A 23,551-nucleotide genomic window follows, 5' to 3' on the forward strand; every position below is an offset into this window, starting at 1 on the left:
GCACTCAAATTGTTGGCTCTGATGGATAAATTGAAGTGAAACCAGATGTCCTCTGCTGCATCCCTATGGCAATATTCTAGCCTAGAATTATAGTGAAGTCTTCTGACATCACTACTAATTCATCAAAGCTTCCAGACAACCCACCAGGTGCACACTGCAGCCAGACTGGCTCATATAAATCTTTGCCAGTTTATTTTAAATGTCCTGTCAGATTCAGGTATCTCAACCAGCTTATCTGTACATTGTATTTTGATTAATCAAAATGAGTCATTTCCCAGCTTCTTGGATAGTGTGGTTCTTCACTACCCAGCTTTCAACTGAAAGCTGAAACTCATACAGACAAAATCTTATGCAAAGTCATCATTATCCACATGTGTTGGCATTATGTAGACATGAACATGAGAAGTATTTCAATTAGAACCTATAAATCATAGATTGGGATTTACAATGTCTTGTATAATTGTTATTTATATAGAAGCCAAAATCCCATTTATTTTCTAAAAAAAAAACTTTGAGTAGAAAATTTATATATATTTAACTATTAAACAGAAAAGTTTTAGAACTTTAAGATGTAAAGCTTCAGAGATGTTGTAATCTGTCTTCTTCACAGATGAGAAAACCAACTCAGAGGAGATAATGGCTTGCCCAAGATCACACAGAAAGAGGATAACAGATCTTGGGCTACAATCCGGGCCTCACGACTCTCTGCATCTCTACCATGTTGCTTGTCACCAACCAAAAACATTTTCGTGGACATTCCACAGAGAGAGAATTATGCAAATTAACTATAAAATGATTAAATATAATCCATTGAATGTAAATAAACTGTTTACAAGTGTTCTTGTCACTGTGTTGCCTGCCACCCTGAAAACTTTACAAAAGAGCCAATTCAGAATTCCTCATATCATATTGGGAAGAAAAGTAGTAGTGGGGACCAACTAGGAAAGGTCCTTGCATGTCATCCTTGAGATACCATATCTATCAGTAGTTCTAGCAATAAGATGCCAAAACATTGCAAAATCAGTTTGATTCTCTGACAGTTGCTGAATCCTTTTAACTAAAAAGTAAGTACATAAAGGAATGGCATCCCTGAGATCAACTAAGGCCAAAACAACATGTTTTCATTGTTCTCAAAGGCCAATGAATCATCAAAAAAAAAAAGTTTTTCTGATCTGTTTAGAACTATAATGAGAACTGAAACAGGATATCACCAATGAGGAGGTAGCCTTGGCATATGATCTCATCTACAATGTTCCCTTTCTAGAGGCCCACATCTGAACCAATGAAAGAAACTTAGCTAGACAACAATTCCACACTCTCTACAAAGCCTAAGAATCATTACTCTGAATGTGATCTCATGCAGATGTTTGCAGGTGAAATTCAAAATTAAATTAAAAGTACTTCTTCTGGCTGGCATGTTGACTCACGCCTGTAACCCCAGCACTTTGGGAGGCAGAGGCAGGCAGATCGCTTGAGCTCAGCAGTTTGAGACGAGCCTGGGCAACATGGCAAAAACTTAATCTCTACAAAAAAATACAAAAATTAGCCAGGCATGGTGGAGCATGCAGCAAGAGGACTGCTTGAAGCCAGGAGTTCGACACCAGCCTGGGCAATATAGTGAGACCCCGTCTCTACAAAAAATAAAAAATAAAGAAAGTACTTCTTCCAATATTTTTGCAACACACACACACACACACACACACACACACACACACACACTCTTCATACCACTTAATTACTGTATAGGTCCAGGCAGGCTACTCAGTAAATATGTGATACACAGAACTAAACTGCAATAGACATAGTAGAAATAAAATAAAATAGATATTTGAGGTGAAATATCTTTTTAGACTGGACACTAAAAGTATTGCATTGGTGTTTCTTAAAATAAAAGTACACTATCCAGTCTTGATATAAATATCTATTTACGTGTTATTTATTTTTATCTAGTAGATTCTACTTTATCATCATATAATAAAAAGGCAAAATAATATCTATGTTGATGCATTAGAATCTAGGCATTTTTTCCCTGGCTGTAGGTTCTTCTTCATTGATTAGGGCTTGTCAAACTGTCCTGTTAATACTGAGTTAAATTGTGTTTATGTTGCATCAGTTAATACTTTGCTGTAACAGTGTCAAAATAGTATTCAAGATGCTTCAAAGAAACAGTGACAGCAAATAGACGGTCTATAAAAACCTACCTTGACTGTCTCATTCAAGGAGGGTAATTTTGACACAAAATACTATATTTCTAGATATTATTTTTTTCCTAAAATTATGTGAAAGCAAACTATTCTGCTAGTGATATTTAATATACTTGGTGCTACTTTTAGCTGCTATTGCAAACAAAGGATAGCAGATGATCCATCATGAAAAGTATTCAGTATGAAGTTACTTGTGAGAAATAAATAAATGTTATTTACTGTACAATAGAATAAGGCATATAATGACGAAGACAATTAGGAGATAATTCTGAAGCTAAACAAAGGACATATATGTAAACATACAAACAAAGGACATATATATTCAAAATAACAGAATCTAATTTGGCAATCATAATAATAATTTACTATGCCATGAATCATCAGTTGATGCTAAAACTCCTGTGTGAAAGTTTGATTAGAAACAGATATTTACACAGTCTCAAACTATATTTCCACAAGATATATGTTAATTACAAAGGAAAAAAAATAGTAACTTTGCCATAGAGAAATCTGGCAGATCCCCTAAACCAAGTGACCAAAGTTAACATCACCAGTAATAGGACAAATTAATATCATGTGCCTCCTGATATTATGTACTAAGAAGAATACATCACTTCTATGATACTTCTGCCAAAATTATATAAACAAAATTATAAGAAAACACTGGACAAACCCAAAGTGACGGTCATTCTATAAAATAACTGCCTTGTATTCTTCAGAAGTATCAAGGTTATGAAAGACAAAGAAAGACTAAGGAAATGTTCTAGATCAAAGAAGACAAAAGAGACTTGATATGTTTAACACATGATCTGGGATTTTCTTTTGCTCTGAAGGACATTATTGGGACAATTGCCAAAATATTAATCAGATCTATATATCAGCTATTGTTTAAATATTATTTTATTGATTTTGAAAGCTATACTGTGGTTACACAAAAGGTCCTTGTTTTTAGTAACTACACAAGGTGTCTGGTCTGCAACTTACTCTCAAGTGGCTCAAGAAAAAAATATGTATCTACATACATATACATGTGGATAGATGAAGGAAAAGAATAGAGAGAGGAAGGAAAGTGTGAGAGGAGGAGGTGGAAAGAAGGGAGAGAGAATAAGAGAGAATATTAAAGCAAATGTGGCAAAATACTTAACATTTGAGGAATCTGGGTGAAAGGTATATTGGTATTCATCTTACACATCTTGGAACTTTTCTAAGTCTAAAATTGCTTCAAAATAAAAAGTAAAATAAAAAAAGTAGATTGTATGTAGATAAGAAATGGTTAAAGTATTTATTGACTATTTATTAAGTACCTATTTTATAATGGTATAGATAGTACCATAGGGACTAAACTAAAAAGAATGCATGACGCCTGTAATCCCAGCACTTTGGGAGGCTGAGACGGGTGGATCACGAGGTCAGGAGATGGAGACCATCCTGGCTAACACAGTGAAACCCCATCTCTACTAAAAATACAGAAAACTTAGCCGGACGTAGGGCGGGTGCCTGTAGTCCCACCTACTAGGGAGGCTGAGGCAGGAGAATGGCGTGAACCCGGCAGGCGGAGCTTGCAGTGAGCCAAGATCGTGCCATTGCACTCCAACCTGGGCGACTGAGCGAGACTCCATCTCCAAAAAATAAAAATAAAAATAAAAGAATGCATAAAATTTGTTTGCCCTTAAGTTTGTAGGGAAAAGAGGGTAAACAACCAGAGAACAGTTCAAAAGAGGAGATATATAATTAAATGCTAAAATTATAGATATAGATAACTCATAACAAGTTTTAGCCATTGTTTAAGAAGATTTAAAATTATGTCAATCCATACTAAAAATATAAGATCAGCATTTCTCTTCTTAAAAATACCCTTGTAAGTAATTTCTAGAGATCTGCTTATGTGTGTTAAATTATACACAATAAGTTAGAGGCTGAATATAATAAATATTTACTGCTTCTAAAACTTCTACGATCACTTAAATTTAAAATTCAGGTAGTTTTCCACTCAAAGGAAGATATCCAGAAAATATATTATTACAAGAAAGTGGGAAATAAAGAAAAAAAAATCCTAATGTAGGCAAAAGAGAGGAAAAATTTTAAAAATGGAAACAAACACTGAAAGCAAAAATATTAGCTAACTATTCATATGTGTGATTTAACCATCTCCCACTAATCAAATGCCAACAATCCCAGGTGGAAAAAATTCACTACAAGCTTTAATGGAAGCACTCATGAATAAATTTTGGCATAAGCAATTTTGTAAATAGAAGAGGTTAAATAGGAATCTGGCATCTCCTACCATGCATATACCAAACAGAAAGAAAGCTGAAAAGGCCACCATGGCCTTTTGCTGCCCCATTTCCCCAAACTGCGTTTGATTCTGCCCTAGGCAGAACAGTATTTAACCAGTCACTCCTGATGAGATAGGTGATGTTCTTAAAAACAAGTTCAGCCTTTAACCTATTCTTGTATTTATTGATGAAGGCACAATTTAATTTTATCTTCCCCAAAGTTAAAGCAGGGGGATTTCACATTAGCCATTGAATTACTAAGCATTAATGTAAGCAATGCAAACATGCCTACACAAGCAACAAGAGGCAGACAAGTGCAATTTAAAGTTAATGCACCTCAAATTCCTTATACAAGTGGAGTGCCCCCAGGTTTCACGAGCAATAGGGATAATGAATTTATTTGTGATTGCTTTGGGGGGATCAGATGTTGAGTTAATTATCAGCTCAACTTTTTTCCTCTTGGTCTAATCTCGCTAATTCTATATTTACTTTAAATGGCTCTCATTTGAATTTTCCAACTTCATAACGTGTAACTAATAATATTCCCACTATGTCTACTTTGTGCCAGTTTGTTTTGTATTAGGAAATTATATGGACTTAATCTTATTTTACAGGCAGACAGGCACACAGCATAAATCGCCGCTGTCTATAACCTTTCTAAAACGGCATATTGAAAATAACTGGACTGCTTGGAGGTTGAATGATGACCTTGGACAGGTTACTTAACTCAGCCATTTTTGCCAACCTAAACAAAATAAAATGCTGACTAGAGGGCAGGAAGTTAAGAAGGTCAACGAGGGAAAAGGCCAGAGGCCTGAGAATGTCCCTGTCCTTCAACTTCTGTCCACCCCTGGGTCAAAACCCTACAAGATGGCACAGAACAACCAACGGAGTTTGGAGAGGCCTTCAGGGCTGGAGATCTTGAACCTCACTTCCCAGCCTCGCTCTGGCAGAGAAGGGAGCCTGAAGGCAGCATCAGAGCCAAGGCGCCCCCTAGTGTCACGCCCTGAAAGCACCAGAGCCTTTCCAAACCCTCACCCTACCCTGCCAGGCCTGCTGAAGCTGTTTTCCGATGAAATTAATGTCATACCCAATTTTCACCTTAACCACTTTGAATACATTCACCCTTTTAGGCTCCAGGTAGAAGGAGAAAGACCATTTTCATTCTCCATATTTTCTATGACTTGGAGAACAGACAGTAATATCTCTACCCACCTACCCATCCAAAAACCACACAAATGCACCTAGCCAAACACTGTGTTTGATTTTAAATTCTCAATATTCTTTAAAAGCAGATTGCTAACTTAAAAGATAATAAAATGAAAGAAGCTTGGAATACTTCTCTGAGTATATCTTATTTTGTATAGTCTGGAGTTTTGGAATCATGTTAATGTTCTATAAACATTCAAAAATTCAATTAGATCAACAAGAATAGAGGGAGAAGCCTAAAACTGAATGTAAACCTAACTGTATTCCAGTGAACCCAACTTTATTTAAAATGAATAACATAACCATGCTGAATTTTTAAAATACAGAACTAATCCAAGTAACTTCTGAACATAGAACTTTGACTATTCATGCTCAGTGTAAAGAAATATAAAAGAACTGCAAATAAATCTTGAACTCTTCTTAGCGGTTTTTCATACTCGATGGGTATACAATCCTGAAACTATTTTATGCACATTGCAGGATGGATCAAATGAATAAATGTATTATGTTTTGTGAGCCAGACTTCTCACTATGGAAGAAAAGAGACATAAATAATAAATGGGAGAAACCAAGGAAGAATGTAGGGTGGGAAGCTGTGTTGGAATTGGGGGGTTACCAGTATAAACTTAAGATGTTTAAATGTATCTCTATCTTTTTAGCTATATATATGAGTGTGTAGGTATATATATATTCCCCAGCTCCATCTGCTGAAAAGGTCAAGAACAATGACATTCTGGCACACCAATGATCACAGATCACAGTTCTTAAATACCAGTCCCACTAAAAGAACCAGAATTTCTTGGAGAAATTGATTCCAGTGCTAGGGAAGGGAAAGTACAAAATGGACCTGGAACAGCTATGATGCCAAACAGCAATAAGATGCTACACAAATTTATAAAGCATGTCAAAAGGACAAAGGAAATAGATAAATGGAGTTCCTATTGGCCCTGGGGATAATCTGAGCATCAAAATAAATAAGGGCAGGAAGCACTTTATTATAGCAGAATGTCAACTAATAAATATGGAAGGAATAATGGAGTTTTTAAAAGTCATAAATTCAGACATAAATTAGCAACGGATACTAAATCTGGAGGTGGGAGACGCTTGGGGAGTAAGATATTTATGTGGAGTCTTAAAAAGCACTTCCACTCAAATTACTCTATAATTAGAAAAGAAAAAAATAGTAACTATATGATAGAGAAAATGGATAACATTTAATGATCGATTTTACCATGATCAGATTGAACATCACCAATAATGAGTGGATAGACATCATGCATTCCCATCCGTGATGTTCTGAGGAGGACACACTATCACTTCTGAGGTACTCCAGCCAAACATGCATACCCTAAAGCTGATCATGAGGAAACATCAGATAAACCCAACTTGAGGGACATTCAGTAAAAGAACTGGCCTGTGTTCTTCTAAAATGTCAATGTCCTAAAAGATAAAGAGAGGCTTAGGCACTTTTCCAGATTAAAAGAGACTAAGGAGACATGAAAATGAAATGCAATACATTATCTGAGCTGGATCTTATACCAGAAAAAAATTGCCCTAAAGGCAATTATTGGCATTACTGACTAAAGAAGAATATAGAGCAGATAACAGTATTGTGTCAACATTAAATTTCCTGAATTTAATAACCATACTGTGGTTATACAAGTGACTATCCTTATTCTTAAAATTACATGTTTTAGTATTAAGGGTAAAAGGGAATGATGCATTCAACCTACTTTCAAGTGATTCCAAAAAAAAAAAGCAATACTAATGCGTATCTATAAAGAGAAAGAATAACAAAGAAAATGTGTCAAAATACTAAAAATGGATGAAATCTGTGGACTATTCTTGCTATTTTTCTACAAGTTTGAAATTATTCCAAAATAAGTTTAAATAGACTTATATTTTAAACTTAAAGCATAGGTACCTCAACTATTTTTGACCATTTTAAACATTTCCATATCATAATTCAGACAAATTAAAGTCAAGCTATATCCACAGAGTTTATGATTTATGTTAGTGAAAGAATCACTTTCGACCAAATTGCAGTGTGATTCATAAATGTCCACTTTTATGCCTTTGTGATTTTTTAAATGATCAACCAAATTTGATAATTTAATTACATTCATATATTATATACCTCAGATAAAACTAGTAAGCTGCTCTGAAAAGGGGAAATACCTTATTCAACTTTCTTACCAGAAATTATAAACACTGAAGGACCAAGCTTTGTTTAATCCCTGGTATTTCCCCAATTAATAAAAATAAGCACCTTCATTTATGCTTTTTTTTCAGTTAAGCATTAATAAAAAAGAAACAAAGCGTATTGTTTATTATCATATTTTTTGGTTCACAAAACTGCAAAATTCAAGTTTATAACATTAAACAAGTCCGTTCCACAAACTGGGAGTACTATGACATTGGTAGTCTGTTTAAAATCATATTCTCAGATGAAATAACCATATGGAAAACAATTTCTCAACAATGATGAGAGTTATTATCATTTGGCTGCACTACCACTAAGAATAAAGTGGAATTAAAACCATAAAGCAGAGAAGCTGAAATCTAGTTTCTCAAATGCCTTGGGATTAACTTCACTAGCATAAACCTCAAAGATACTGATTACCAAACTCAGTACTTCCCAGATTAATAAAAACATTACTGGTCACCATTCATCATACTAAGCCTCATGCTTCTAGATTCAGGAGGTTTGTATTTCCCAGACACAGAGTAACTTCCATCTTTCAGTCTGTCCCAGATTCTTTTTCTAGTAAAAAAAAAAAAAAAAAAAAAGCTCCCTCAACTTCAAAGCAGTGGGGAGAGAGAATGGATCTCATGTACACCTCCCATCTTTGAAATCTTCCGAATTCCAGGACAAAAGCAGTGATTCTCTGTCAAGGTTTGTTTGTATAAGGGAAAGATAGAAACTTACTTCTTCATATAAGAAAGAAAACCCAGATAAAATTACATTTGGCAAAACAAATTGAATTTGATAGTGTCATATACCGGCCAGATGGTAGGGAAACAGGTACTCTGCAAGCCTGCTACCTCTAGGTACTGCAATTCTAGGCTATATTGAAACTGAAAATGGGCATACCTGTGACTAACCAAGTCCACTTCTAGATATCTCCCTAGAGAGCCACTCTCCCATGTGTGCAAGGATTCACTGAAACACTGTTTGAAAAGCAAAAGAACCTAGAAGTCTGTCAATAGGGGAATTTATGTAAAGAAATCAAGCACATGCATAAAGCAATACTCTGTTATGTTCTTGGGTAGTACGTGAATATAAAGATCTGAAAAATATATACCAAACTCATAGCAGTAGTGAATATCTGGGGAGCATGGAGGGAGACCAGGACAGGAAATGAAAGCTTCATTTGGAATGTTCTAAAATTAAAAAAAAAAAAAGAAAGAAAACTTATTCATGTATTACTTAAGTAGTTAAAAATTAATTTTCAATGATTAAAAATATGGATCGAGTCAATGCATCAGAGTAATGGCCCAGAATCGGAGCCTGAGTCTTGATCCTGCTGTGTATAATGATCCTGCTGATATCTAGAGCAAGTTATCTTATTTCTCACCTACACTTAATCATTAAAATATATATAAATATATATTATATGTAAGCAAAGATTTTATATATATATATATGGAGGGAAGGAAGTTTCCTCAACTATTAATTACATCTAATTTTGTCCAACCTCGAACTTCACTCTTGGATCACCTTAGCACAGCCTAACATTGGGATATAGTTAAAATGTCTCCATTTTGAGCAGATTCTGCATGCTCTCTCCTGAGCATTCACATGCTAGCTTGGTGATGAAGATGTGTTGGTATAAATCCAACTTTTCTTTAGATTTAAATGAGTTGGTACATGTAAAGTTTTTAGAGTTTTTAAAGTTTTTCTCTCTCCCCCAGATTTGGCATCCATTGCTAATTTATGTCTGAATTTATGACTTTTAAAAACTCTATAAAACCTTTAAAAGCTCCTTAAATGAATAAAGTTGCTATGCGTTTAGTCAGCATTCAATACATATTAGCAAATAATATTATTGCTATTTCCAAAATAAGTGACTCATTTTAGCACTTCCCCCATGATCTTATAATAGTTACCACCACTATTCTTTCTAGTATTACCATAAAATACTCCAGAAAACCAAGGTTACTCATTCATTTAGCTATAAAAAAAATTCTTTGGACTGTATTCCTAAACTCAAGTTTTGAAGATAGCTACATGAAATACCAGTCAAAGCCACTGTAAACTTTGGGCCTAATTATCAGATATGCATATTATTATTCATCTAGTATGAACTTGTCATTTCCTAGTACCTGAAAAGAAGACATGCTAGACACAACAGACTGTTACACAGCTGTTTTATAATCACACATTTCACAAATGGAAAATGGAATTGAAAACATCCACCTAATGGAGGCTGCTTCACTGGGTCTAAGAGGGAGCCACACAAGAATACTGGGTCGTGTGCTGAGTGCCAAGCACTCCATCCCAATTTTTTGTTTTCAAGTGTGTGATCCATTATGTACTATATGTGGAAGTGATGAAAACAGGAAGAAAATCTATAGCTCAAAAAGGCAACTTATGAACCACCCATATTTTATGTTTGCAGAGCACCCCTGCATTACCCTACATTGCTCTATGAAGGAGTGTCACCTGGAATGTAGCAAAACTGGGATTAAAAAAACAATGCTCTCAGACCAATCTGTAATCCATCCCTGCAAAGCCTCTTAAAACAAGATATAGCATCATATTCTTTTATAAAATATTTACTGACACCTGGTTTGGGCCAGGTACTTTGGTAGGCACTAGATATTTAACAGTGAACAAGATAACATGATCCTGTCTTCCAGAATCAGTCACAAGGAAGAGAGAGACAAACAAATGGATGATATACTACAGGGTAATAAGTACTACGTTGGAGGAAGTATAAGATACTAGGGGACAATACAGGGAATGGGGGACTGGGAAAACCGTCCCAGAGAAAATCACTTCTAAACAGAGATCTGAGAGATTAGTAAGAGACAGTGAAGCAAAGATGAGAAAATAGAACATTTCTGAAACCACACGTATAGAGGTCCAGAAATAAGAGAAACTATAAGAGCACATTCTGGGCCATCAGAAGCAAGGCAAAACCTACTCTGTAGGGATGTCTCCACAACCAGGACATACAGGACTCCCACCAGAAATAGTATTACACTGGACAAAGAAAACAAATCACTGTAAGGAAGACTCAGGAGACACAGCAAGCAAGACAATTAGCATCCCTTCTTTCCACCCACTCCCCTCTCCCTTCAGGACTTGAAAACAATAGAACAGCTGGAAAGATTTTAAATCTATTTAAAATCAATAAAAAGATGAAGGTGTAGATATCACATGGTAAGAATAATGCATACAAGAACAGAAGAAAAGTGAAAGTCAAATAAAACTCATAGAAATGAAAATTACGGTGACTGGCATTCAAAATCCAATGCAAGACTTTCAGTTTTAAAGCATTTATCTATGCTTCTTGCCAAATTGAAAAGATAGGGAGTTATTTTAAAAGACACAGGCCCACAAAGACAAAGAGAACAAGAAGAAAGGATAAAGTATGCAAAAGAAACCTTGAAGAAAAAAAAAAAAAAAAAGGAGCTGGAAAGCAAATGAGTAAGTGGTGACTGATTTTAGAACCCTAAGAAATCTAAGCCTAGCAGGGCGAGGGTGGGAGGAAGAAGGGGGAAGTCAGAAAGAAGTAGCCAGCTCACAGCCGGAAACCTGGAAAGGCTCAGGGCCTTGCAGATACATATCCTGAAGGCTGGAGTGGAGGGAGGGGGTGAAAGTAGGAGGACTAGTTGAGAGCTTGTGTAAAGAACAGTGAGTCCACCAGAATCCTCCTCTCACCCAGCAGAACTCTGGAGATTTACTCTCTGGGGCTGCCCAGCTGAGGAAAGCTCATACAGGAAGTTAAGTGAGTCGGCGGCCTTGTGAACCATAAAACCTCTCTCCATTTTACTCCTGGAACACTTGCCACCAGGTATACTGCATACCCCACGGTCACCCCCAGGCAAGAGATTGGAGGTTCCTTTCTGGGGAAACTGACCAACACAAGAGAAAATGCCTCTCCATCCTGACATTGTATTATAGCATCCTCCATTGCAAAGGCGGTGCACCACCTTAACATCCTATGGTGAAACCACTCATCAACACTGCCCCTCATATAGAGCTCCCAATTTGCTTTCAGGGGTCTTGCTCTTAAATACAAAGAGAGCCAAAGGCTGCCCAACATCTGATGAAAGCCTTGAACCTAAAAGTTAAAGACCAATACAAATATAGAGGAGAAAAAGGGAATGCTGAGGTGACAGAGAAAAGGAAGGAGACATAAGGGAGGGACATAATTAATATACTCAGAAAAAAGAAAAAATATGGCAATATATTGAAACAAGAAGCTATAAAAAAGAAAAATTCAGTAAATTTTTAAAAAGCATTTTAAAATATAAAATATAAAAATAAAAATTCAACCGATTTGAATGATAAAATAGAAAAATCTACCAGAAAATAGAAAACAATAATAATAAGGAAAATAGGATTACAATTACAGATCCAGGAGGTCTCAAAACTACCAAAAAGCTTTGAAGAAGAAAGAGCAAAGAGAATGGAAAGGAAGGCAAGAAAACATTCCAGAACTGAGACTCAGGAGTTTGTAGGTTGAAAGGCCCAAAAAAGGCAAGATCAATGGACGGAAGACCCAAACAAAGCCACATTATTGTTAAATTTCAGTATGCCAGGAATAATGACCCAGAATATCAGAGAAAACCACAACAAAAATAAATTAGAAATCCTACTTTTTAAGAAAATAACCCCAAATCAAAAAAAAAGGCTTTTTGTAGAAAAAAATGCTCCTGAGAACATCATTTATAAAAAGGAAAATATAAACTTAAAAAAAGATTTTTTTAAAAAGGAAAATAAAAGAAACACCCTACTGCCCAAATACAAGAGAAATGGTTCAAGAAACTGCTGTGTATGACAATATAAAATCAGGACCAAAACCCAAACTTGTATAAACAGCATGCTCACAGACATAAAAACATAAGCACATTAAAGGAAACAGAATGAATATCCATTAAAATGTTAACATTTAGACATCCACTCTGTGTTGGACAAAGTGAATTTTATTCTACCAACCTTTCCATTGAGAACTTCTATAAAAGCTAGGTAAAATTAAAGAGCACAGTCGATTGAAGACACTGATGAACAAACCAAAGCAGGAGGAATTTTAGGGGCAGGGATCCTGACAGAAGAGCAATGCCCTGAACATTAAAGTAAGCCCTAAATTTCACCCACTCTGCCTCCTTGGGGCATTTACCAATTTGCAGTGCAGAGCCCAGAGGGTAAGCAGAAACTGCCACCTATCGCTCACGGCATTCTCACTGAATGAGAGAAACAAAACTTAGAATTCAGGGCTTCCAAGGCAGCCTAAACTTAAGGAAGAGGGCCAAGATCCAAATTAAAAATGGTATGGCAGAGAGGAAAGTCCAACCCTCTGCATACAAGTTCCCCTTAAGGTATTTGCTGATTCCTAACCAGTACATACAAGAAGGAAGAGCTTTCTTAGCCAAGCAGAAAACAGCGGTTAAGAGGTTAAAAACCTAAGCAGAACCCTGGGCAACATGATGAAACTCCGTCTCTACTAAAAATAGAAAAATTAGCCAGGCGTGGTGGCCTGCACCTGTAGTCCCAGCTACTCAGAGGCTGAGGTGGGAGGATCGCTTGAGCCTGGGAGGTGGAGGGTGCAGTGAGCTGAGATCACACCACTGCACTCCAGTCTGAGTAACAGAGCCAAACCCTGTCTCGAAAAAACTAAAAAATTATATTTCTATATACTAGCAAAAATAATTAGAAAATGAACATTGAAAGTATACCATCTGCAATAGCATCAAAACCCATCAAATACGTAGAGATGAACATCAAAAGATGGATAAGACTTCCTCCAGAAAATTATAAACCATTACTAAGAGAACAAAGTAGAGGGATATATCATTTTCATGGATTGGAAGACTCAATATTATAAAGATGTCAATTCTCTCCAAAGTGATTTATACAATCAATATAATCTCAATCAAAATATCAGCAGGTTTTTAATGGAAATTGACAGATCAATTCTAAAACTGATACGGAAATACAAAGGACGCAGAATACTCAAGACAATTCTGAAGAAGTACCACAAAGTCAGAGAGGTTATATTCTCAGAGTTCAAACTGCAGTAATTAAAACAGCGTGGCGTCAGTGCAAGGATGAAGACTAATGGATCAGAATGGAATCCAGAAACAGACTTATTAGGGCTGCCTGATTTATGACAAGGTTGCCACTAGTTCAATGGGTTAAACAATGATCTTTTCAATAATAGATCTGGGTTAACTGTATATCTGTATTTAAAAAACAAATTGCTAATCATGACCATCTCATAAAATCATTTCCATTGGATCATAGACCTAAATTTGAAAGGTAAATCAATAAAGTTTCTGGAACTGTGGTATCCATTGTGGTAACCACTAGCTACATGTGACTAACTACATTTAATTTTGAATTAATTAAAATCTAATAAAATTTAAAATTTAGCTTTCACTAACCACATTTTAAGTGGCCAGTAGCCAAATGTGACTAGTAGGCTACCACTGGACAGTACCAACATAGAACATTTCTACACTTCAGAAAGTTCTATTGGACAGTGCCGTTTTGAGAAGATTACATAGGAAAATCTTTACATAACCCTGAATTGGGGAAATATTTCATTAACAGGACCCAGACAGCACTAATCATAAAGTAAAAGATTGATAAATTGGACTTCACTAAATAAAGAATTTCTGATCATCAAAGAATACAAATGCAAGCCACAGAATGGGAGAAGATATTTGAAATATAGAATTGACAAAGTACTCATATCCAGTATATATAAATAACTCATATATATCAATAAGAAAAAGACAGGCAACCCAGTTATTTCAAATGGTCAAAAAGACCTGAAGAGGCACTTCACAAAAGAGGGTATCAAAATGGTCACTAAGCACATGAAAAGGTGCTTGTACTAGTTTCCTATTGCTGCCATAATAGGAAATTACCATGAACTTAGTGGCTTCAAACAACACAAATGTACTAACTTACAGTTCTGAAAGTCAGGTGTCCAAAATGTGTCTCAATGAATGAAAATCAAGATTTTCAAGGCTGACTAGTGGTCAGATTTTCAAGACAGGTGCAGTGGCTCCCACCTGTAATCGCAGCTAACTCAAGAGGCTGAGGCAGGAGGATTGCTTGAGGCCAGGAGTTTGAGGCCAGCTTGGGTAACGTAGCAAGATTCTGTCTCTAAAAAAAAAAAAAAATTTTTTTTTTTGAGACGGAGTCTCGCTCTGTCGCCCAGACTGGAGTGCAGTGGTGTGATCTCGACTCACTGCAACCTCCGCCTCCTGGGTTCAAGCAATTCTCCTGCCTCAGCCTCCCGAGTAACTGGGACTACAGGTGCAGGCTGCCACAGCCGGCTAATTTTTCTATTTTTAGTAGAGACAGGGTGTCACCATGTTGGTCAGGCTGGTCTCGAACTCCTGACCTCGTGATCCACCCGCCTTGGTCTCCCAAAGTGCTGGGATTACAGGTGTGAGCCATCACGCCCAGCCAAAAAAATTTTTTTAATTAGCCGGACATGGTGATGTGCACCTGTAGTCCCAACTACCCGGGAGGCTGAGGCCAGAGAATCACTTGAGCTTGAGGCCTGGAGTTCGAGGCTGCAGTGAGCTATGACTGTACCACTGCACTCCAGTTTGAGCCACAGAATCAGACCCAGTCTCTTTAAAAAAAAAAAAAAAAAAACTCAGGACTGCATTCTTACTGGGGGCCCTAGGGAGACTGGGAGACTCTGTTCCTCTGCTTTTTCTACCTTCTAGAGGCTGCCCACATTTCTTGGCTAGCAGGTCCCTTTCATCTTCAAAGCTAGCAATGGTCAGTCGAGCCTTCCTCATAGCATCACTACTTCCATCATGGCATCTCCTTCTCTGACTCCCTGTCACTCTCACTTATAAGGACCTTTATGATTACATTGAGCCCACTGGGATAATCCAGGATAAGCTCCTCATTTTAAGATCCTTAACTTAATTACATTGATAAGTCCCTTTTGCCATGTAATGTCACATATTCACAGGCTCCAGGGATCAGGACATCGATATATCTTTAGAGGAACATCATTGTGACTACACTAGTGCTCAATGTTATTGATGATCAGAGAAAATAAAATTAAAAACACAATGTGGTACTCCACACCAGGATAATTAAAACTGAAAAAGACATTCAATACCAAGTCTTGGCAAGAATGTGGAGAAACTAGAACTCTCATACATTAGTGGTATATAAATTGGTAAAACCATTTGGTAATATACCTATTAAGGCTAAACATGTGCATGCCCTATGATCCAGGTGTCAAAAGACATGTATAAGAATGTAGCCGGGCACCGTGACTCACGGAGTTCGAGACCAGCCTGGCCAACATGGTGAAACCCCGCCTCTACTAAAAATCCAAAAATTAGCTGGGTGTGGTGGCGGATGCCTGTGGTACCAGCTACTTGGGAGGCTGAGGCAGGAGAATCGCTTGAACCTGGGAGGCAGAGGTTGCAGTAAGCCGTGATCATGCCACTGCACTCCAGCCTGGGTGACAAAGTAAGACTCTGTCTCAAAAAAAAAGGTTTAAAAAGAAGCATTATTTATAGTAGACTCAAAGTGAAAACAACCCAAATGTCCAATAGTGAACACAATAAATTATATTTATCACTTCTTGGCCTTTTGGCTAAGAGCAAGTACAGAATAAATTATATTCACACAGTAGAATACTATACAGCAATGAAAAAGAATGAACGAATGCTATCTACTACAACATGCATGAATTTCATTGACAAATGTTGAATAATTCAGCCCCACACAAAAGAGAACATATTTTATTATTCAATTTTTATAAAGTTCAATATCAGGCAAAACATATCTACATAAGAGGAGTCAGAATAGTGGTTATCTTCAAGAGGGCATAATGACTGGGAAGTGGTAGGTGAGAGGTTCCAGGCTGCATTAATGTTCTATTTCTTGATCTGGGTAGTAGTTATACGGGTATATTAACCTTGCTAAATTTCATCATAAACACATAATTTGTATACTTTTTTATATATGTGTTATATTTCAATTAAGAAGTTCACAAAAATGTGAACAGATATTTGGGGTTCAACTATGAATAATTTTTTTCTTTCTTGTCTTATTTTTAAAATTTTGTTTAATGAGTAAATATAGGTATTATAATGGTGGAAAAAAAGTAACCTTTAAAAAACAGCAGAACTGAGATTCTGTGAGGTTCCCAACAAACCTAAGTAGAGCATGTAATTTAAACACAGTGTAATGAAAAACACTGGCACGCTAGACATGCTGAAAATGATGCCCTAAAGTGCATTCATCCTTAAGGTGGGAAAGAAGGAAGAAAGTTTTGGAAGCCTAAGTTACAAATAGAGGCTGCTGAAGTTTACCTTCAAAATAGTTGAATACACAAAATGCAAACCCTTAAAGGATTCCAGTTATCATTATGAAACCCAAAGGCCTATCACCCTTATTTCTTGAAACTGGATGATAAAAGTTTCATCCTCTTTTTGATACCCTCTAACTGCCTCAGTTTTCAGAAAGCAAATTGAAGACATTTATTAGCCAGAAGGTAACAATAAATGGCACTATATATTCAGCATAACAAACCTTGCACAGTCAACCAAGACGACTTTTAGGCTACTGTGTGCCAACATGGAATAACATGTTCTGTCTAAACTGAAAAATAAATTTTAAATATAGGCCCACAAAATAACTTCAGTGATCTTTAAAAATCTGTCTAAAGTTTGATAAGGATATGGGGGATGGAAGGTTGAGGGCACGGGGTATTACTGTGTGCTGCAGAGCATTTGTCCTTCCTTTTGTAAGCTTCTCTTCCTTTAAACTTATCCTATTTTTTTTCTTTTTCTGGAAGCAGAAGCTCTAATTTAATCCTCTCTGTTCCCTTGTGCTTTGCATAAAATAACTAAAGTTCCTTGTGAACCTTCTGCTCAGTATTCAAAGGGAATCTTCTGTTCAGAAGCTTCCATTTCATCTATACTCCCATTAGAGTCCTCCAAGATAAGCTTATGCCCAAGCTCCTTTACATCTCCGTGTGTTTCTCAGGAACTACACTAAGGAAGTGATCCCTGTCCTCCACACCAGTAATCCAATATGCAGGTTTCATATTTGCTATTTAACATGCCCAGATGATTCTGCCCTTTGCCCAAGTAAATTGTCTTTGTCACCATAAAACATGGATCTGATTCTCAACCTAAAAAGATATTGGTGAAGGCAACCATCCCTTTCAAAGAGATAACAAGCAGGGATCTATTGTTTCCTGGACTCATCTGTTCTCTGAATGATGCGTCAAGCTCAACACCCTATTATTTTCCAGGCTTTCTTGTAACTACCACTTTGAAATACATATTGTTTTAGTAAGCTCAACATTTCTTTCCCTTTCTTCTGGTAATAACTCTTCTCCCCTTTTTAAAAAAATTGGCCCTTCCCCATCCCATGTGGCTCGGGGAGGACTGCCAATCACAATTCCTTGCACTGATCGGACAACAATGATACCCATTCTGGGCTACAGTCATATGTCTAAAATGGTCACATGACCCAGGCAAGGCTAGAGTGTCCTTCCCTGTAACTTTACAATCTGTTGCTAGGAAAGCTCCCTGTTTCCTCTGAGGTCTTGAGCTGAGAGGCTGGAAACCAGAAGCCACCCATGACCATGGCATCAACATACTGCCCATACCCATAGGTTCCAAAAAATCGGCCAGCAGAAGGAAAGAATGAGGCCAACGACCGGAGAGAAACACAGCCAAGAGATGGAGAAAGGGAGAGTCTAAGATACTACTGACAGTCATCTGAGTCCCTGTAGGCTCTGATGTCAGCACCAATCTAGAACTTTCCAGTGGCATAAGCCACTAAATTCCTTTGTTTCCTTAGGCCAATTTGAGTTGGGTTCTGTTACCCTGAACTGAAAGTCTCTAAACACCAAAAAACTGTGGTGGTGATGCCAATAAGCTAACTGCTCACACCAACTCTTTATGGCTTCCCAGAGGAGCGAGCAACCTAATGCTGTAGACCGGCTGGTGAGTAAGTAGCTATGAAGCCATCGGAATGGCAGAGTTCCAGCTTGGCCATTCCAGGTCTAAAGCTTGAGTCCGGTCCCAGGAGTCAAATATTATCAATCTGCATGTCACCTGAGTTCTTCCTGGGCCATATCCAAAAGCCAAAAATCAGGACCTCAGGCTGGGCAGCCAGGCCAAGGGGGTATTGTGGGCAGTGCACGATGGATAGTCCTGGAGCTCACCGCGGCAGGGCCCTGCTCTGTGCCAAAGTACTTCCCTTGTTCAAGAAACAGGTGATAGGAATTGTTGCCATTGCTTTCAGCAAACATCAAAGAAAAAAACTGATCTGGACCTAGTGTCAAGCAGAAATTCTTAGAAGAGGGCTAGTTTTTTCAGTAGGGACCTCTCTGAAAGCCTCAAATGGACATACCGTGATGGGAGTTCATGTTAAATTCATGTCATTATTTTTCTTTGAAAAATATCCCTGATTCTTACCATCAGATGACAATAACTGAGTGACTAAAATATGCCAGACAATTAGGTAAATTAGGCAGCTGGGGTGTGGGGTGAGAGACGCCTGGGTTTAACTCCTGTTTGACAGCTACTAGCTGGATGTTTTGGAGCAAATTACTTAAATACTCCAGGCCTCAGTTTCTTCTTCAGTAAACAGGGAATAATAGTATCTACCTCAAAAATTTTTTGTGAGCATTAAATAAGGTAATGTATGCAAAATGCTCAGCGTGCCCAGTACATAATAATAGGTAATATAAATCACATATATATGAGGTATATAATTACATATTATTAATCAATAAGGTACACATTATAAAATGTTGGTTTTTTCTTCTCTCTGCATCGATAATATATATTATTGGTAGGACAACTCTATAGAAAAGACAGTATGATAAATCCCTATTTATGTTATGACAGCAATTAAACAATCACATATTAAATGATCAAGCCCAAGATATTTGAATATAAGATTATTATATTTGAATATAATGTTTATTATTTTAATAGACTATTTCTGTGAGTCTTCACATGTGTAAATGTAGGCATTTACCATGAAAGAGACCAAACAGAAAAGAAGAAACATTATTATTTTCACCCATGAATGCTTTACTTTCTTAACTTTAAAATTTCCACATTATTTCTGTCTTTAAGAGAGTTAAAACTAATGTGATATAAGAGCAGAGGAAGCCGTCAGGAATATCATTTTCCTACATGTCCATTGGTACATCTCTTTTTGAAAGGCAATTTGTCAACATCTATCACAATACAAAGTATACACATTCCTTGACCCTGGCCATTCTACTTCTAGAAATATCTGCTACAGAAACACGCATATACTCTAGAAAGTATACATAAGGATGTGTGCTACAACAGTGTTCATAATAGTCAACAATCTAAATGTCCATCGATATGAAGGCTTAGACATAAAACCAAGATTGAACTGACAAATTAGAAGTCCAGGGATTCTGGCCAGGGACAGTGGCGCAGACCTGTAATCCCAGCATTTTAAAAGGCCAAGGTGGGAGGATTGCTTGATGCCAGGACTTTGAGCCCAGCCTGGGCAACAAAGCAAGACCCTGTCTCTACAAAAATAAAAATAAAAAATTAGCAGAGAGTGGTGGCATGCACCTGTAGTCCCAGCTACTCAGGAGGCTAGGGTGAGAGGATCATTTGAATCCAGGAGGTTGAATCTGCAGTGAGCCATGATCCTGCCATTGCACTCCAGTGTAGGCTACAGAGTGCAATCCTGTTCCCTGCCCCCCAATAAAAAGAAGTCCAGGGGTTCTTCTGGTAGCCACAATGTATGTAAACACTGGCCTCTGAGTCAATTCAAGTCAACAAAAATGTGTTGAGTGTCCTCCCTATACTAGGCCTTCTGCTGGACCAGTGATGAAGACAGCAAAGAAGATACTCTGGCCCTTTAGCCTGAAGAAGAAAAACCAAAACCAGATTCCATATTCTCCCAATCCAGGTAGGATCTTAGAAGACAGCTTTTAATAACACCCATGATTTTTAGTTTATAGCTTCAACTAAGAATCATATAAAAATTATGCCCACCAAAGGCACTGGGGCAAATCTTTTTGTATGAAAAGGAAATAAAGTTTTATTGAGTCTTTCTTTGACACCATATAATCATAGTTTTGATAATTTCCTATGTTCTCTTACAGTTTATTTTTTCTGAGTTTTCTGTCAACTACTATAATTTCTTTTTGGTGTCTTGCCAGAATTAATAAACAATTTTACCCATTATAATTTTTGTAATAATCTTCACTATAAGGAACCCATTTTCCCCAGAATTACTGGAATACCTTGCACATTTTAAAGTGAAAGTTTCTAAACCTATAAATTGTAACAAAATTTAACCAAGCACAAAATTAGGATAAGTAATAATGACTCAGTTCTGTAATCCAAGTATTAATATAAAGTAAAAATCCTAGATAAATTTGTATAATGTAGTTATAAATAAAGAAGATTAAAATGAGTATACTAGTAGAAACAAGAACTGTTTAACATTTTTTCACATGTATCTCAAAGTTTTTTTCATAATTTCATATCTTAAGGATAAATAACATGGGATGAAATCAATCATGCTAATTAGTACAGTAATTTTTGCTTAGGGCCCAAATAAAATAAAACAAAGAGCCTGAAATAAGTTTACTTAAAGTTCCAATTTCCCTTACAATTACCACTTTTTATTGCCATTTTAGTCTTAAGCAAGAATTAAGTTCATTCTTTATGTGGGTTTCAGACATACATACTAATTTTCTCCTAGCCTAGTGATAAGTAAGGTTACCAAAGAATATATAAGTTAACGAGTTTGTTTTTAGTCATTTCACAAAATGTCCCATTATTAACTCCCACTATTTTGAATTTCAGGATCTTGTCCTATAGTAGTATGTTGCCACCACCTGAACATCAGTCTAGCAGACCTTTTACCTTATTATGCAGAAAGCACACTTGGCATGAAAAGAAAGGGTATCCTTGGCTAGATTTGCTTCTGTCATGGCTGAAAAGGTGAAGTGACCCGCTCTGAAAACATGAAGCCCTTGGACTCTCAGGTCACTGCATAGGGTGTTCTAATTAGAAAAACAAGTGAAGCATTTTACCCACCAACACAGTGGTGACATTTGGTGAACTTCTAAAAATCTTTAATTATTACTTATACTTTACATATTTACCAAAATGTTATGTATCTCCTTGATATTTAATAAAATCACTTTTAAAATCCTATAGTTAAGATTCCTGTGAACACAAGGGAAAAGGTCAAATGAGGATTTGAATGAGCACAGGCTGTAGAAAATACACAGCGCTCATACTGCAGTCTCTTTGAAGTGCATACAGTGCCAGAGAAAGTAAGTTAGACATTCAGTAATTGACATTCAGTAAAAAACACTCCTGGGATGTCTATTGAGTGACTGCTTCCTTGATGTGGCATCTATGGCCAATCACTGATCACTCGTGGCACAGTACTGCTCTAACATTTCCATTGATTTATTGCTGGAAATTTGATTTTTTATTTTTGTGTGGTACCCAGAAAGAAAAAGCTAGCTGCTGAATTAGCTTTTGAGATTCAAAGGAGAATTAGATGAAACTAGGACACGTATGGAATTAAATACCTATAAACAGATCAATCGTTTTCTAGCTATAAAACAAAAAAGTCACTTAAAGAGAAAAAAGATGCTATAACTCAGAAAAAAACTAAGTCCTGAATTCTGTAAAATTTGCACCTATAAATCAGTCTTCGCAGTGTGACATACTATAAGGATTAGTAACAACAACAACACTCTTTTCTTTTTCTCTCTTCTTTATATTTTTATTTTTGACAAAGCCCTTAAACAGAATGTTGTATATATCTTGAAATTTCAGAAATAATTAACCACCATAAAAACAAATGAAATCACAAGCCTGTACCCAAGGAAAACAATAAATAGATTTTCAAACCTCTGACATGTTGCTCCATCAAAGCAGATATGTCCTCTTGATTAAGGATCATTTTGAGAAAAAGAGACACAGTTGATGGTCAACCTGTACCTTCATTCAGTATTCCCTACTGAAAGAGATGGCATCTTGGGCATGTTGAATCTACCAGAATAGGTGCCTATTAGCAAGACAACTCTTAAATCTTCCAGATACCTGGAAATGCCTTGCCCTAATTAGGCTACACTTTCCCATTGCCTCCACATTTTCATTCTTACTCATTGTTCTAGCAATTTGGATTCTGCCCCATACCATTGGAATGAAATTGTTCTTCCCTTAACCTCTTTTGAGTCTCAATCCTGGTCCATCTTTTTGCACAGCTCCACAGTTGACCCCACCTCCACTTCCTCCACCACCAGCTCCAGCAAAACACATGCAGAGTCTTTTGCTCCTCCCTTGGCTTACAATTTGGTTTACAATTTTGCTCCTCCCTTGGTTTACAATCCTAAACCTCTCCAATTCTTCCTGGCTACTCTGCTCCTGCTCAGGCCCCTTCATGCTTCTTCTCCTCTCCTCAGTAGTTAAAGGGAAGGATGTACCCCGTGGTTTTATCTTAAGCTCTTTTTATTTTTGAGATAGGGTCTTGCTCTGTCACCCAGGCTGGAGTGTGGTGGAGTGAATATGGTTCACTGCAGCCACAATTTCCTGGGCTCAAGCAATACTCTCTCCTCAGCCTCCCAAGCAGCTGTGACCACAGAGGTGCACCACCAC

The 23,551-nt window shown here is 37.0% G+C and overlaps 1 protein-coding gene and 1 long non-coding RNA gene across 16 annotated transcripts in view; one reads left to right on the plus strand and one right to left on the minus strand.

Moving 5' to 3' along the window:
- The window catches only part of EML6 (EMAP like 6), a 251,024-nt gene that overhangs the window by 205,344 nt on the left and 22,129 nt on the right, over nucleotides 1-23,551 (minus strand). The gene's annotated exons all lie outside the window — the stretch shown is intronic.
- On the plus strand, nucleotides 18,142-22,093 carry LOC107973468 (uncharacterized). Its single transcript, XR_001715778.3, has 3 exons — nucleotides 18,142-18,871; nucleotides 20,734-20,834; nucleotides 21,740-22,093. It is a non-coding gene; the product is annotated as an uncharacterized LOC107973468 (long non-coding RNA).

Source organism: Pan troglodytes, chromosome 12 (genome assembly GCF_028858775.2).
Source record: "Pan troglodytes isolate AG18354 chromosome 12, NHGRI_mPanTro3-v2.0_pri, whole genome shotgun sequence".
NCBI lineage: Eukaryota > Metazoa > Chordata > Mammalia > Primates > Hominidae > Pan > Pan troglodytes.